This window comes from Maylandia zebra, linkage group LG4 (genome assembly GCF_041146795.1).
Source record: "Maylandia zebra isolate NMK-2024a linkage group LG4, Mzebra_GT3a, whole genome shotgun sequence".
In the NCBI taxonomy this organism is placed as follows: Eukaryota; Metazoa; Chordata; class Actinopteri; order Cichliformes; family Cichlidae; genus Maylandia; species Maylandia zebra.
The window spans coordinates 10,669,885-10,686,728 of NC_135170.1; the positions used below are offsets into that span (position 1 = coordinate 10,669,885).

Here is a 16,844-nt window from a genome sequence, read left to right on the forward strand (position 1 = left end):
ATCTGCGATGATGACTCGATTGTTGTAACTGTCTCCAAAACATTTCTAATGTAGTGTAGTTAATGCAGTTTTAGAAAAGGCAAAACAATCATAGGTGTCAGAAGTGAGATGTTGGTATGTGTCTAAGCTTCTGCTTCGTCAATTTTTAAACACTTTTGAAAAACAGCTTGGTGCAAAAATGTTTTCTATTTATAGATTTTCAACACCTGCTGCCATTAGCTTTCTGCTATCACACCCATGCTAATCCAGATCACTGAGCTACATCTCTCAACCATGTTTGTGCTGTTAGTGCCGTTCATAGCATTTTAATTATCTGACAAATAATATGGCCTAATGTGTGCTGCAGCCCATCCAAAAGGCAAGAAGAAGGTCTGGTGAGAGAAATTATGGTATTCTGACTTTGTTTCTTTGATTAGTAGATATGTGAATTTGTGCAATATACTCACGTTAATGGATGTATCTAGCTAACTAATACCTCCACACTCCTAGCATTAGCTGATAACGTAGCACGGCATCTTCTGGTCTAAATATGGTCCAAAAAAGCACTCACTCAAAAGAGATCAGAAACATTACATTTACAGTACATTTAGGCTGTGGCCATTTCTTCTGTGTATAAATCTGTTTCTTCTGCATTTAAAAACATTTCTGTGAACACTATATTTTTACATATTTAAATATTATCAGCACTTAGCAATAAAAGTTTATGGGTTAAACAAATACTGATATCTGTATTTTACATTTTTACCTCCCAGTCACCCAAACACTCTGAGTGCATCTATTTAATTTAGACGATGTTACGACCCGGCTCAGCTAGGCGAGAGGGGAGGTAACATAAATGAGCCCAAAGCCAGTAAGGTCAGATTAAAAAACTTAAGGTTTATTACTGAAACTAAAAACCATTAGTGAAGCGAATCACTAGGCAAGTAAATAAAGCCAATGTACTCTCACATGCTCAAGCAACACGTTCAAATACCAAGAACACTACTCATAAGGGCTGTAGAAAAAGTATAATATGGGTTGATGAGTCACTGGCGCTCACCTGTGACCATTGACATCAATACTGAGGTGAGTTTTTGAGGATCTCCTCAACTTTTCTGTTTGTAAGCGTTCCTGTGTTTGTTGTTGTTAGCATCAGTTAGCCTCTGTTAGCTACTGTTAGCTGGTGCAACTTTTAGGACATTCAAGAAGCTGGCATAATGTTAGCTTATAACCAGCTGTTGTTGTTGTTAGCCGCCTCATTGTCAGCTGTCAAGAGATGGGAGTGTCACATGTTTAAACTGCTGACAATAAGTAATTGTATGTTAATGCACATTTTTGTGTGTTAGAGCCCAGATTTTAGGCTTGAGGTGAGGACAAAGAGGATGACGTTTTATCCAGACCCCTGTCGCGTTGTGTCTTTCCTCCATGTTCCCACTTATCTGATGAAGCGGACCCCTTATCAGATGATAAAACACAGGTGTGATCCTTCATATCTTATCGGATGATGAATTAAAAATGAACGCCTATGAGTTTTTTCTCCTTTGGAAATGTCTAGCCATGTATGTAAAACATGAGTCTGAAGGGTGATGTCGATCTCAACCACAGTATTCAAAACAGCAGGGCAAGATGGCGGCTTCCCTGTACCAGTGTCCACTCCACAAGTTCATCCTATAGAAGGAAGACGTAATTACACAGTAATCTGTGTATATTTATGAGTACTACATTCTTTTTTCTATAAATAACCTCAAAACCTGGTGCTTTAAGAGTCAAAAATATGGAGTCCACAAACTTAATGGGTGACAGTAGTTTTGTCCATCGTTTAAACACCATCTATGTTTGTGTCTATGTTATGGCTTGTTTCAACATAACATAGACACAAAATCGTGTGAACTGGATAAAAAAAAAATTGAGAAATTTACTAAAATTAGATATATCAAATGTGCTTTTTGACTGGCACTACACTTTGATAGACTACTGGCCTCTTGTGATACATAGTTTCAAGCAGTAGGTTTAAACAGTTGTCCCAAATTCCTGTCAGGGATACATGTTTTGTGACTCTGGACAGTGTAACAGTGATGGGGAACAACACATGGTGACAAGCGGACCTCATCCTACTGGCTTGAGTAGTGGCTGTATAACTGCAGGCTGTGAAGTTACGTGAGGTATCCCCCTACAAAAAAAACAGACCAAGCAGGAAGTGGGATATTTTCTTTCCAGTCTAATGTGTAACCCTTGGGGCTGAATAACTGTTGCATTACATGAGAACATCTGATGCTATACACACACCTCAGCCTCCAGTCTAATTTCCCAGAGAGTCAAAATTCCCCCAAAACTAGCTCATCTGGACACGTTAATAGCAAATAGCCACAACTCCAAGCAGTCATATTGTGTTACATATTTTTGTTGATATTCCCTGGAAACTGATGACTTTGTGATGAGTCTCATCCTACTGTAGTGTTTATTATGATGAGCTGTCTAACATCAAGACAGAGCTGTGCCATTGCTGGAGAAAGTAATTTATTTAAACACATGGTTGCTGTTACTATTATCGTGATTAGCCCCAGAGATTTACTGTTCTTTAGTCGAGTTTTTGGAAATGGCCCCAGTGGCCTCGTCTTGTATCAATTCAAGCCAATTATTCCCCAATCCCTTTCCCACTGTCCTCGCTATGAGTCACATGTTTATGCATGATTCTCTCACCAGTTTTAGGCAGATGCTGCCCTTAATCACTATAAACAGATCATTGCGGTGTTCAAGCTGAATGAGGTTTATAGATCAGATCGGATGGGTTTGTTTAAAATACAAGGTTTTATTGCAGAGCTTATGTGGGAGATGATTGAGCTAAGCAGGAAGGATGGGGAGCTGGGTTTTAGTTCTGTTTGGATACCTGCGGTTTTAATGAGATGATCCTGCCTCCAGCCAGCTCAGTCAGTCATAGCTCCCGCTGTCATGTGTGCGTTGTTAGGATTTACGTGTTCTGGCCGACAACGCAAAAAGCAGCAACGTCTGGACAGCACATGTAGCTTCTCTGGGGAAGAACTGAGCAGCGCGTACTGGTATATGTACTTTTTTCTCTTCAAAGCTTACAGGTCATTGGTCACGATTCTCCCAAGGCCTTGTCGCACACACAGATTTTTTCCCCCAGTGAACTACAAATATTTGACCCACTTACTCCCCTGTGCTCCCCTTAACATTAACTGTCACAGTATTGGTATCTGTGGTAGGAAATGAGCAGCTCGGTAATTAATGCTGTACACTAGGGCTTGTCAAAGGAGTCATAAAACATCCATAAATCAGTGAGACTGGGTGAAATGCACTTTAGGTAAGAAAGTGTTTGAAGGAATGTTTCACTGCTGCTTTTCCTGGCGTCAAATCTTATTTGTCTTTGTGCTTAACACAAGTTCTCCCTTTTTACAGGAGAGGATTCGATCTAAAAGTAATTCTTTGGTTATAGGTTGCTATAACTGCTTACTGCAAGTCTTTGTATCTGAGTAAGGATACCGTCTTGCTGAGAGGTTGGATAACAAAATTGACACCACTTGCATGTGTGTGTGTGAGTGTGTGTGATAGAAAGGGTGTTTGTAGCTAATTAGTTTAATTTTCAGAATTGGAGGGAGGAAGCTAAATTGGAGGGAGATGAACAATGACAACTTTAGTAGCAACAAAGAAAACATTGCCCCAAAAAATGATAAATAATTCACAAACTGGTCTCATCTGGCCATTATAACCACCGACAAGGAAACAAGAGAGTGGAACACATCCTGACTTCATGCAGGATATGTGAAGAAGAAAAAAGAAGGGTCTGCCAAGGTTAGGATGAGTCCAGGCCAACATTAGAGATTTACTGGGTATGAGAACTCAGCTGCAGGAAGAAAATGCATATCTAGGTTTTTGTAAGCAACCGCAGTAATTACAAGACTTCAGTGCAATTAGACAACAGCGTATATTGTTCATAATTATGGACGGCTTAAACAACTAAAAGAAGGAGGCAGTACTTCAGCTTAAAAAGAAAGCAGCTGCTGTGAAACCTCAAAGAAGATGTTGGTTTAGATTAACATAAACATTAAAAAAAGAAAAAATCAAGTAACTTCACACTTTCTTATGCAGCCGCAAAGGGATTTGTGTCTCCTCCTAAGATCAAACCTTGGATCTATTGTATGCTAGGCAAATGTGAAGACCACTGCACTATGGAGCCACTAACAACTCTGAGTTGTAATTATTTTTGAGAAATATAAGAACGATTTTTCGATTTCAAAATCAAAAGCCAGTGAAACCCCAACTGGCCTCCAACTGGTAATGACATTGCAAGTCTCATTTGTACTTTGCTTCCAATTCTAATGAGAAAATGCTACCATGCTAACATTAAGATGATAAAAAAATATATAAACTGATAAACATCTGTATGTTAGACAGTGCAGGACATGCGGATTGTTGGTATGACAAAAAAGGATGCAAGCAGAGGTGAAAGGGGGCCCGACTGACCCGGACTGGAATTTTTAGCGTTGCTTCCAGTGACAGCATGGAGATACAAAAAGAAAAAACATCCTTTCATTGTTTAGATGTAAATAAAGTTGCAGTTGCGGTACTTCGGTATTTAGCTAGTGGTACAGAAGAGGAGCAAGCAATGTTTTTTTAAGTGACAGGTAATTAGTTTTTTTTTCCAGTGGATGAGAGAGTTGCTTCCCTCCTCCTTTGAATTGGAGAATGGGTCATCACTGTCGTTTGTGCTTGTGCACCAAATGATGTGCAGAGTACCCAGCTTTCCTGGAGTCACTGTGTAGGGCGCTGAAGGGTTCGCCATCTGGTGACTCCATGATCCTACTGGGTATTTATAAGTGTATGTGGCACCAGTACACCCTAGGTCACAGGCCTGGAAAATATAAATATGTACTGAGGTTGGACTAGGAGTGCCTGGCAGAGGCCTTGGTACACCAGATCTTCACCTCCAGCAGAACTTAGACAGATTTCTTAGGGAGGCTGAGGACATTGAGTCCAGATAGACCGTTTTCTGCACCTCCATTGTTGAGACTTCTGCACAGAGCTGCAGCTGCAAGGTGGTTGGTGTGTGCTGGGTGGTAACCCCCAAACCAGATGATGGACATTGGAAGTGAACTAGTGTAACCAATTCCATCACACACCAGAAGGACTGTTATCAGGCTTGGTTTTCCTGTGGGACTCCTAACAGGTACTAACAGACCAAGCAGAGCACAGCTCTGGTGGTAGCTGAAGCACAGTCTTGGGTGTAGCAGGAGGTTGGTGAAGCCAAGAAATAAGCCTTTTGTAGCCCGGTGGCGCCAGTGTTCGGCAGCCTCGCCTCTGTCAGTGCGCCCCAGGGTGGCTGTGGCTACAATGTAGCTTGCCATCACCAGTCTGTGAATGTGTGTGTGAATGGGTGGATGACTGAATGTGTAAAGCGCTTTGGGGTCCTTAGGGACTAGTAAAGCGCTATACAAATACAGGCCATTTACCATTTTTACCATTTGTATGGCCTCAAACTGATGTTGGCAAAATATCAGGTGACTCAGAAGAGGAATTGGTGCTCCACTCACACAGGGTATGCAGTGCAAAGTGCAACTCCTTAGTGGCATGGCCCCTCGGGTGTATGAGATTTACCCTGACTTCCTTAAGGCCCTGAATTTTTTAAGGCTGTCTTTGTTGACATGCCTCTGCAACACTGCATGAAAGTATGGGGCGGATTCTCTGAACTAGCAAACTGAGGTGGTGGTTTCCATTTTTTAGAAGGGGGATTGGGGATGCACTTCAACTATAGGACCCCACGACTCAGCCTGCCTAGAAGGAGGCAACGAATTGGACTCCAAAAATAACTGCTCATTGTTCTGTAACCAATTCTGTAAAACTAAAATTAAAAAATTAAAGTAATTATTGTGGACATGATTTCTAGGCAGAATGAAGTGGTGGAAGACTTCCACTATGGTGGCCTCAGAATCTCATCTCGCCTTTTTGCAGATCATGTGATTCTGTTGGCTTCATCAAGGGGTGGCCTCCAGCTCACACTAAAGTTTGCAGCCGGGTGTGAAGTGGTGGGAGTGAGAATTAACATCTTTAAACCTGAGGCCATGGACCTTAACAGGAAAAGGGTGGAGTGCTCATTCTGGGTCTGGGATGAGTTGCTAACCCAAGCAGAGGAGTATAATTATCCCAGTGTATTGTTCAGGAGTGAGGGGGAGAGGGGATATTGCTAGACAGACTGGGATAGATCTTTTCACCAGTCTGTAGGATAGAATGATAAAGAAAGGTCTGAGAGTAAAATTGAAGCTGTTTCTCCAAAAGGTGGCTGGTCTCTTCCTTAGATACAGTGGGGCAAAAAAGTATTTAGTCAGCCACCGATTATGCAAGTTCCCCCACCTAAAATGATGACAGAGGTCAGTAATTTGCACCAGAGGTACACTTCAACTGTGAGAGACAGAATGTGAAAAAAAAATCCATGAATTCACATGGTAGGATTTGTAAAGAATTTATTCGTAAATCAGGGTGGAAAATAAATATTTTGTCACCTCAAACAAGGAAAATCTCTGGCTCTCACAGACCTGTAACGTCTTCTGTAAGAAGCTTTTCTGTCCCCCACTCGTTACCTGTATGAATGGCACCTGTTTGAACTCATCATCTGTATAAAAGACACCTGTCCACAGCCTCAAACAGTCAGACTCCAAACTCCGCCATGGCCAAGACCAAAGAGCTTTCGAAGGACACCAGGAAAAGTATTGTAGACCTGCAGCAGACTGGGAAGAGTGAATCTACAATAGGCAAGCAGCATGGTGTGAAAAAATCAACTGTGGGAGCAATCATCAGAAAATGGAAGCCATACAAGACCACTGATAATCTCCCTCGATCTGGGGCTCCACGCAAGATCTCATCCCGTGGGGTCAAAATGATCATGAGAACGGTGAGCAAAGATCCCAGAACCACACGGGGGGACCTGGTGAATGACCTGCAGAGAGCTGGGACCAAAGTAACAAAGGTCACCATCAGTAACACACTACAACGGCAGGGAATCAAATCCCGCAGTGCCAGACGTGTTCCGCTGCTGAAGCCAGTGCATGTCCAGGCCCGTCTGAAGTTTGCCAGAGAGCACATGGATGATACAGCAGAGGATTGGGAGAATGTCATGTGGTCAGATGAAACCAAAGTAGAACTTTTTGGTATAAACTCAACTCGTCGTGTTTGGAGGAAGAAGAATACTGAGTTGCATCCCAAGAACACCATACCTACTGTGAAGCATGGGGGTGGAAACATCATGCTATGGGGCTGTTTTTCTGCCAAGGGGACAGGACGACTGATCCGTGTTAAGGACAGAATGAATGGGGCCATGTATCGTGAGATTTTGAGCCAAAACCTCCTTCCATCAGTGAGAACTTTGAAGATGAAACGAGGCTGGGTCTTCCAACATGACAATGATCCAAAACACACCGCCCGGGCAACAAAGGAGTGGCTCCGTAAGAAGCATTTGAAAGTCCTGGAGTGGCCTAGCCAGTCTCCAGACCTCAACCCCATAGAAAATCTGTGGCGGGAGTTGAAAGTCCGTGTTGCTCGGCGACAGCCCCAAAACATCACTGCTCTCGAGAAGATCTGCATGGAGGAATGGGCCAAAATACCAGCTACTGCGTGTGCAAACCTGGTAAAGACCTATAGTAAACGTTTGACCTCTGTTATTGCCAACAAAGGTTATGTTACAAAGTATTGAGTTGTATTTTTGTTATTGACCAAATACTTATTTTCCACCCTGATTTACAAATAAATTCTTTACAAATCCTACCATGTGGATTCATGGATTTTTTTTTCACATTCTGTCTCTCACAGTTGAAGTGTACCTCTGGTGCAAATTACTGACCTCTGTCATCATTTTAGGTGGGGGAACTTGCACAATCGGTGGCTGACTAAATACTTTTTTGCCCCACTGTATAGGATAAAGAGTTCAGTCATTAGGGAAGGGCTGAGAGTAGAGCCAAGAGCTCCACATTGAAAGGAGCCAGTTGAGGTGATTCAGGTCTCTGACAAGGATGCTGGGAGGAGGCCCCCAGGGTACACGAGGACAAGAGATTGAAGACTGAAGAGATTAGATCTTTTGGCTGGCCTGGGAAACATTCTGTGTTCTTGGATAAGCTGGAGGAGATCTGCAACACATCCGATTATATTTACGGTGATGATGCTGATTAGATTCACTTGTATACTACCTTTCATACCAGCTTTATAGTCTCTAGGGGCTGGAGATCAGCCATATAGCTCGTGACACATTCTGTCTTGTTGTGTTTGGGGTCATTGTCCTGTTGAAAAATTAATTACACAAACCAGATAGGATGGCATGTCGCTGCAGGACGCTGTGGTAGCCATGCTGATTCAGTGTGCCTTTAGTTTTGAATAAATCCACAACAGTGTCACCAGCAAACTACCCCCACACCAACACACCTCCTCCTCCATGCTTCACGATGAGAACCATGCATGTAGAGACCATGTGTTCGCACAAAGACACAGTGGGTGGAACCAAGATCTCAAGTTTGGACTAAAGACCAAAGCACAGATTTTCACTGGTCTCATCTCCATTCTTTGTGTTTTTTGGTCCAAACAAATCTCTTCTGCTTGTTGCTTTTCCTTAGTCATGGTTTCTTAGCAGCGATTTAACCATAAATGCTTGATTCATACAATCTCCTCTGAACAGTTGATGTAGAGATGTGTCTGCTGCTGGAAGTCTGCGTGACATTTATCTCAGCTCTAATCGGAGGTGCTGTTAACTTGTGATTTCCGAGGCTACTCTGAGGACTCTAAAATATGAGACATATTTAGAGTCATCAATTTTTCCTGTGCAAAGATAAGATACACCTTTATTAGTCCCACACCTGGGAAATTTGTTGTGTGACAGTAGAAAATGGACAGGGCAAAGTTACAGCAGCAAAAATTAAGATAAACAATGGAACAGAATAACAGAAAAGAATAACCTACTATATAAAATAGAATAAAATACTATGTTGTCAGAAAAATTACACTTAGTGGTATTGCACGTGTGTGTGTGTGTGGATGTGTGTGTGTGGGTGGGTGTGTCTGTCTGCACGTGTTAGGTCAACTGCAAAGTCTTTGTTGTGGAGTCTGACAGCTGATGGAAGAAAAGATCTAAATATCTATCTATCTATCTATCTATCTATCTATCTATCTATCTATCTATCTATCTATCTATCTATCTATCTATCTATCTATCTATCTATCTATCTATCTATCTATCTATCTATCTATATACATATATACATATATACATATATATATACATATATATATACACATATGCTGAGGCTGCATCCTCTGCATATATTTCTAGCAGCTCCTGCCTCGTGGATTGCTAGATGATTACACCAAATAATGTGGTTGAATGACATCAGACAAAGCCTTTCTCATTTCAGCTTGTGCAGATAAAGAACGTTTCTAATTTTCTCTAATTTCATGTTTGCTCAGTAATTAGAGTTGCTGATTACCCAGCGTGGGCCAAAAACTTAGTTACACTTAAATGCACTTAAATGCCTCTGCTGTAGAAAAACTTCCCTTTCCTTTTTCAGCTAAAGAAAAGTCATAAACCACAAAGGGGAGAGCTGCTGTGAACAACCAGTAAACCCTTATGGAATCAGACCTGCAAAACATTTTGGAAATTTGCAAGCTGTGGCCTGGGCATTTCCTCAGGAAACTGTGGCAGGGAGCCTGAGGGTGGGCCATTTTTGCTGTTTTGTGGTTTTACACAATGCATGCATCTACAGCGTGTATTTCTGTAAGTGAGGAAATAGATGCAAAATACAAATCTAGACCACACTGGGGTTTGCCTTTTTTTTTTTGTATTTATTTTGGGTTTTTTTAAACAAAAAAGTGTCTGTTTTGTATTTTTAAATACACACCTTTTAACTTCTCTTGTCAAACTTCACCTCTGAGGAACTGCAGAACAGGAATAGGACTTTCACACATCCCTCAGACCCAGTCTTATACGATCTGTTACACCATTCAATCTATTTTAGGTGGTGAAATGAGCTTCCCATTTTTATTTGTCTTCCTTCACCAACAGGCACAGCAGCTTCATAAATGGGACGTGCCCTCTGAGAAACAGGGGAAGAGCACCGTAATTTTAATCGCCACACACACAAACACATAGAGGCCTACACACACACACACACACACACACACACACACACACACACACACACACACACACACACACACACAAAACTGCACACACTTTTTTAGTACCAGACAGGCTTCACCGATTGCCAATGAGTCACAAACGGGTGCCACAGTGAGCACAGACAATGGGACAGTTACAATTACTGGACTGAAATGTGTAATGGCAGGCGCACCTGCAAAAAGCAAAGAGCCATGTGAACCAGGCCACTGCCAGAAAACAAAGAGGGGATTTGTTCTTTTTTTCCACTCTTCTATCTTTTCTTTGTTCCAGTAAAAAACAAAAACAAGAGCGTTTCTGCGTAGGGTGAAACATTGACACTGTGCAGCAGCTGTGGCGCAGACCTACACATAAACCTTCACGTTTAGATTTCAACTCTCACCACAATTCTCTGTCATCCTGCATCGTCCCTGTTATGTAGGACACATGCAGCATTAACTAACTAATGCTTCCACTTTCACACACTGAATCAGAAAGTGAAGAAAAAAAAGAAGAGGTAGAGAAACACTAGTGAGCGCTATCAAGGATTCAGTGACGCAGGTTAGACGAGTTCAAGGTGGATGACTCAGGGCTATCAACAGATTAAGAGTTCATTTTAAAGTCATCATCGCAGCAATTTACTAAATCTGTACAAACCTGATGCTTCCTTTACATTTCTTGGGTTTTAAGTTAATCTACATCTAAAAATAACAAACCATTTGCAGTAAGTTGTGCTCTCCTGCTCATTAAAAAAAAAAAAAGCACGGTTATAACAGGCTACAGTGCTTGATGGAGCTTAGGGGAAGCCCTTTCGTAAGTTTTGGAGGCCAGCGGCTGAGTAACAATCATCGAACCTGACAGGCCTCTCCGGAGTGTTTCTGGGTGGAGCAGATGTATGGTTGTTGCACAGCACGAAGCATCACACTTAGTCCAACACTCAGATTCACAGTTGTGTTTAATAAAAAAAAAAAAAGGTGTGAACGCTCTTTTGCATGCAGCCATTTCTATATTAATGCAACACTTAACACCAGGCCTGTTTCTAGGTCATGAGGTTTGTGATCTGACTTTTATTTACCAGAATTAAGTATATGGGCTTCTTAAGCAGAAAATTCAAAAAGAACTGTTAAGATAAACTTTGTTTTACCTCGGATGTGAGCCAAAACAATAGAATGGGAACACATAAGCGTGAGACTATCTTACAAAGTTAAAAAGCTTTCGCTTTATTTCACTGTTAGATGTGCCAGCGTGGCCAGTATGTAGGACGTATGTATGTTCTCAAATGGTAAATGTAGTTTGTAGATCAGCAGCAGCGTTATCAGTTGAAAGTTTCCTGTTGTTTTCTCCCTTTTGATGTATTTCCTCTGTGCCATTCACGTTTGAGCTTCATTGTCCTGCAGTTAATGTGCTGCGTGTTCTTTTGCTGAGATGTGTTGACCTAAATAGATTGTTGTGAAATTGTTCTTAGGTATCCGAGAAGTAGCAAAGTCATGTCTTACCGGCTGATTGCCAATAAAGAAAACTGGTAAAATGAAAATTATTTGTTGTTTTGTTGTTATTGTTGTTGTTGTTGTTGTTTATGTGTGTGTGTTTTGTGAAACTCAATTTAAAACACATATTTCTTTTTAAAACAGACTGATACTAAAAGAAGCTACAACCTTTGAAAATTCACCATCCACAGCATTCAGTAAAACTCATGTTATAAAATAAAATAAAACTAGACCTCAGTTAGTTCTTTAGCTAACAATGTCTTTGTAAACAGAAGATTTTCACTTTCCCTTAAAGGGAAAGGACAAGAACAAGGACTAGCAGATGTTTTTCATGATCACTATGTTAAATGTCTAAAAAAACGAACTAGCATAGAGCTGCTAACATTGCTATAAGCCCAGACAGCATCAAGGATAAACTTGTCCTGTTTCTAGGTAAATAATACACGACTTCTTTAAGTGTGTGTGTCTGTTTTTAAGAGAAACATCCTCCAAAAAATGTTATTTTATGATAAACTACTTAACCTTGGAAGTAATGTGTTGATTTTTAAGCTAGTTAGCTTGAGCTAAGTTGAGCTGCTAAAGCTTTTTTTTACTTTTATCAATTTCTCACACTTTTGCTCGTGTTTGTCTTGTTTTAGAGGAGTTAAAAAAACAAAACATGTTCTTATATCATACAAATTACACCTCACAGGAAACCTGTCATTTGAACTGGTTATTGTCTGACTAGTTAAAAGATATTAAGCTAATGCAACTTTTGCGATGAACATGAACTTGAAATGGTAGCATCTCTTCTGAAGTAACCAGCTGTAAGTGTGTTAATGTTCTTCTGACTGGCAGCTTTGGCGAAACTAAAAGCTAGCCGGCGCGGTTTTCTGGGCTGTGTCACAGATGTCGTTCTCATCACTTAACACCAGCGTTTGGAGCCTTGCTTATAACTCAAAGATGCTTCTTTAGACCCAAAGTACAACTCTTTACTGCTAAGATGACAGAGAGGGTTATTCCTAAAACTCTCAGTGATCATCAGAACAGAGGTTTAGCAAACAGTCAGCAAATGTCATCACTGCACATAACTGTAGATTTTTATTTAGTTGTCAATATTCTATATGAACAAATGCCCGACAATAGCACGCTGACTAACAAAGCAGCAAAGTTAGTCATTTGACAGCCCAAATATCTCCCATAAAGCTCAGTGGTTACAAGAAGACACAACCTGAGAGAACTGTACCCTCCTCCACGTTTTCTCAGGCTGCCATCAAAGCTATTTAAAGGTTCCCACACACAGTGCAGTCCTGGCTTTCTTTGGCCTCTTCAAACACAGCTCGCTTTTCTATTCTTATTCTGCTGTTAGATTGTAACTCTTCATTCGTCTCACAGGGTGAAGTTAAAGTTAAAAAACAAAACAAAGGATACCTCGTGACCTTTTTTACTTGCATTTCCCAACAGAAAAATTTGTTTTAGTTGATATTTGAATCATTTCTGACTTCTCAGAGTCCAGTGTCTGACTCAAATTTGAGTATAACAACATGAATGCAGTTCAGAGAATTCATGAATTTTTAGTCTTAAAACTGTTTAAAAACTGTTTGTTCTTGTTTTGTTTAACATATATATGTCTGTAGAAATTCCAAAACTTGTAAACATCTTTTCCTCCTGTCACATTGTCTGTTCTGTGCACAGCTGGAGCCTCCGTGTCTGTTTTCATTGTGTCGGAGAATTCCAGTGTTGAGGCTACGAGTGCGCTTTTCCTGGCTCTTCACGCTTTCCTCCCGAAGAATCGGAGAAGGTACCAAGCGTCATTCTGCCACCAGTGCACTCCACTCTAAGGTGGGTGTGCCTGTTTTATTTTCCCATGACATCACTGTTTTGTTTTTTGCTGTTGATGTGCTGTTTTGGAACACTGTGCATGTCTGGACAACAAGTTACCTCCCTGAAGGAAATATGGCCGTGCTCCAGGACTATATATTACTTGGAAATGGCAAATCTGCATGCATGTTTGTTTGTAAAAAAGTCCTTATGCATGCATGAAACTCTGATGTCAGGAGTTGTTAACTTAACTTAGAGCAACTTCCTTTTTAATGCAAATCCTAATTTTGTATCTATGGTTTGCAGCGCTCTATTTTTGCATATAAAACCTCACTTTTATTTTACCACTCAAAAAAGTTTCCCATGATCACTTAGGTTGTGTTTCTTTCTCTTTTGATGCCTTTTGTTTCAGTGGGCATTAAAAACATTTTCACCAAAAGACCAAACCTGTCCCTTCCGGTGCTATCCACCGGTCTGTGTCGAGAACAGCAGCAGACAGTAATGGGTGGTTAACCACATAAGGGTTCACACTTTGCAGTAAATTGCTGTAAATCAGCAGACCTTAGAATTACCCACTCAGTACAAATTAAATCAAGTATAATGATTCAGAGGACACATATTTAACCTTCCAGAGTCATGCACACACCACCCCCACCTCTCCTTTAACCCTTTTGCTATTTTTCCAACTAATTATGACTAAAACGCTGCTTTCCTTGGGATTTTGGAAACAGTCCAATGGGATTTTTACAAGTCCCCATGAAAGACGAGAAGTGAAATGAAAAGGAAGTAACACAACTTGCCATGCATTTTGACAGGAAGTCATTATTTACTAGTTTTGGTCTGCGTGTGTGGGGGGTAGGAATGACGTGGGTGTCGCTTAACCCACTTGATTTTACTGCTGATACATTTGATCTTAAAAAAATCCCCTTGTAATGGACTGGCTGCTTCCACGGTAGAGGAGCTCTTTCTCTTTCTCTCTTCTCCCTCATGCAACGACGACTGGCTGCTGGCCTGATGGACATGATGGAGAGCAAACACCGGCCAAATCCCCTTACACAATGTTGCAATTCCCTCAGTGTTTGTGGTATTAACCAGAATCACTTGAAAAGCAATTAAGACTGCATTGTTTCACAGAGTGATACCACTGGCATGCCTTGTGTGTCTAGACACAGAGATAGAGCTATCTAAATTACTGCCTGATTTCTTGTGAAGAAGAGAGTGGGATTCCTGAGCCCTATTGTTTTGGAGGACAGTCCAAGGCCTTGATGTGGGCTCTGGGAGCAGATAAAATACCTAGAGACGGATGTCTGTGTGCTCATTTATTGAAAGCAGTTGAGGAAACATATGGGCTCTCTGACCAGCGATGAGCCCCCATGGTTTCCTCTGATTGCACAGGAAACGGGGCCGGTACATACTGTAAGAGCTGCTTATTCAAAATTCACAAGTGCTATTCGGCACCGTGACTGACAAAAGTCTGTGTGCGCGTGCAGAAGCCACAGAGGCAGGGAGTGTAAACAGTTTGGAAGTCTGCGGCCTGAGGTCAACCAGGATCAAGGCGAGTCCTTAAAAAGCCCGTAAACAGTCAGAGTAGGTTTGTTTTCAGCTTGTGTCCAAACAACGAATGACGCGGCAGCTGGGAAACTGAATTTGATTCATCATCCGCGTGACGCAGTGAGACGAGCTTGAGCTTAAGAGCGAGGGGACGTTACTGGACAGACCTAAGAATAGGGGCCCGACAAAAGCGCATCATCCAAGAAAACAACCCGAAAAACACCCACAGCTTGTTTGTTTATTGAGTAAAATAGCAGCTTAATCTTTCTCACGGAGGAAGCGCTCATTCTTATCATCACTCTATCAGCTAAGCATCTATGGAGAGGAAAGGGATCTCCTTTGCACTTTCACACCTTAAATTAAATCAGAAGGCTTTTGAAGACTCGTGGCCAAACCGGGAGTGAGAAAAAACGAGCCTGGCTGCCCTTGTACCCATTACCCCACGCCTCCCACACACATACACTCATAGCCCCTTATCACAGTTTGTCATCGAACACTCATATCCTCACATTGTCCCAGAGGAAAGCTGACCTCCCAGCTGTAGATATAAACTCGATCCAGCCCTCGTGTTCCCCCTCATCCTCCTCCTCCCTCTAATGAAGAACAGCCACAGGGTGACAGGGCACGAACGCTGCACTCTGAGGCAAAAAGCTGTTTTCGGCCTCTAAAAAGTGGGCTTTCCAAAGATCTAAAAAAAAAAAAAAGAGCTAGCCTTCCCCAGCCCAAACTGATGTTTTCCTCAGACTTGGGATGCAGCTGTGGCCTTGCGTGACGTCCACGAGGAGGGGATCGACGGGAAGGTTGTGAGGTCAGCAGAGGGCGTTCGCATAGGCACCGGCCCAAGTCTGGAGAAAACACTCCTCTTGTCACCGTGGAGATGGAGCGAGAGACTCACCTCTTTCTTTCTTTCACTATCTGTGTGGTTTCACTCGATGTGTTTGGCTTCACTGCTTTTGTTCTTTTGCTCGGAAGTTTACTGTGAGCTCACTGCTTTTATCGACAGATGCGATCGTTCACTGATTAAAGCAGCGCTGCAGGCGGCTCATAATGAGCTCACATTCAGTTCAGTGATATCCGAGGGCAGTGATATCAGAGTGTGTTAGTTGACGCCATACTTCTTTTTTATTTTTTTTTATTTGTGATCGCGGCATTCGAGGTGAAAGCAGATGCTTGTATTCCTCCTAGTTGAGTCTTAAAAGGAGCATGTATGCATTTGTGTGTTTAAATACACCACACACACACTTGCTTATTTACGACTAACTTTACTTGTTAAGACAGTTAGTCCTCTTCGCTCTAGCTTTACACGAGCACAGCTAAACACAACATGCCCTGCAAACCCTGCTGAGTCCTGTGGTTAGCATTGTGGTAAGTGTGGGGCCAGCTGGCAAGGCTATCACGTGGGCATCTTTTGCTGGAATCATATTTGGGTCATTTCTTGGTAACAGCTGATAGCTGATACCCCTCATGTTTATTTTAATTTTACTTATTAGCACCACAAATTGCTGATATTGTAGATATCGGTGTGATACAATGGTTTCTTGAGCCCCTAGATTCTGGTGTTCTAGAGATGCAGATCATGCCATACACACAAATGCAGGAAGTAGTATACAAGCATTAAATGTGAGTATGTGTTGGGACTGAATTAAACTTTCTCAAAATTTAACTGAAGGTATCATAGAAAGAACAGACACAAAAAAGGACAATTTGTTTGTGATTAAAAAACATTACAAATATGTATACATAGTATAGGGAGAGGGAATGTAGCCCTAGTTATTATATACTATCCTTTAAAATGAAATTTTGAATGAAATGTTTTGGGGGGTTTAAAGTTATTTAATACAGTTTTATATAAAACTGGATATTGTTCAGATAATTTAATC

The 16,844-nt window shown here is 41.5% G+C and overlaps 1 long non-coding RNA gene across 2 annotated transcripts in view; it reads left to right on the forward strand.

Moving 5' to 3' along the window:
- Window positions 1-251: 251 nt before the first annotated feature.
- Window positions 252-16,844, forward strand: part of LOC101486921 (uncharacterized) — a 58,961-nt gene continuing 42,368 nt past the window's right edge. The window contains exons 1-2 of one of the 2 annotated variants that reach the window (XR_013098283.1): window positions 252-374; window positions 13,288-13,434. This is a non-coding gene — a long non-coding RNA (uncharacterized LOC101486921). Of the gene's footprint in view, window positions 375-11,908; window positions 12,046-13,287; window positions 13,435-16,844 lie in introns of those variants that run through there. The other variant, XR_002721245.3, reaches the window with a different exon arrangement.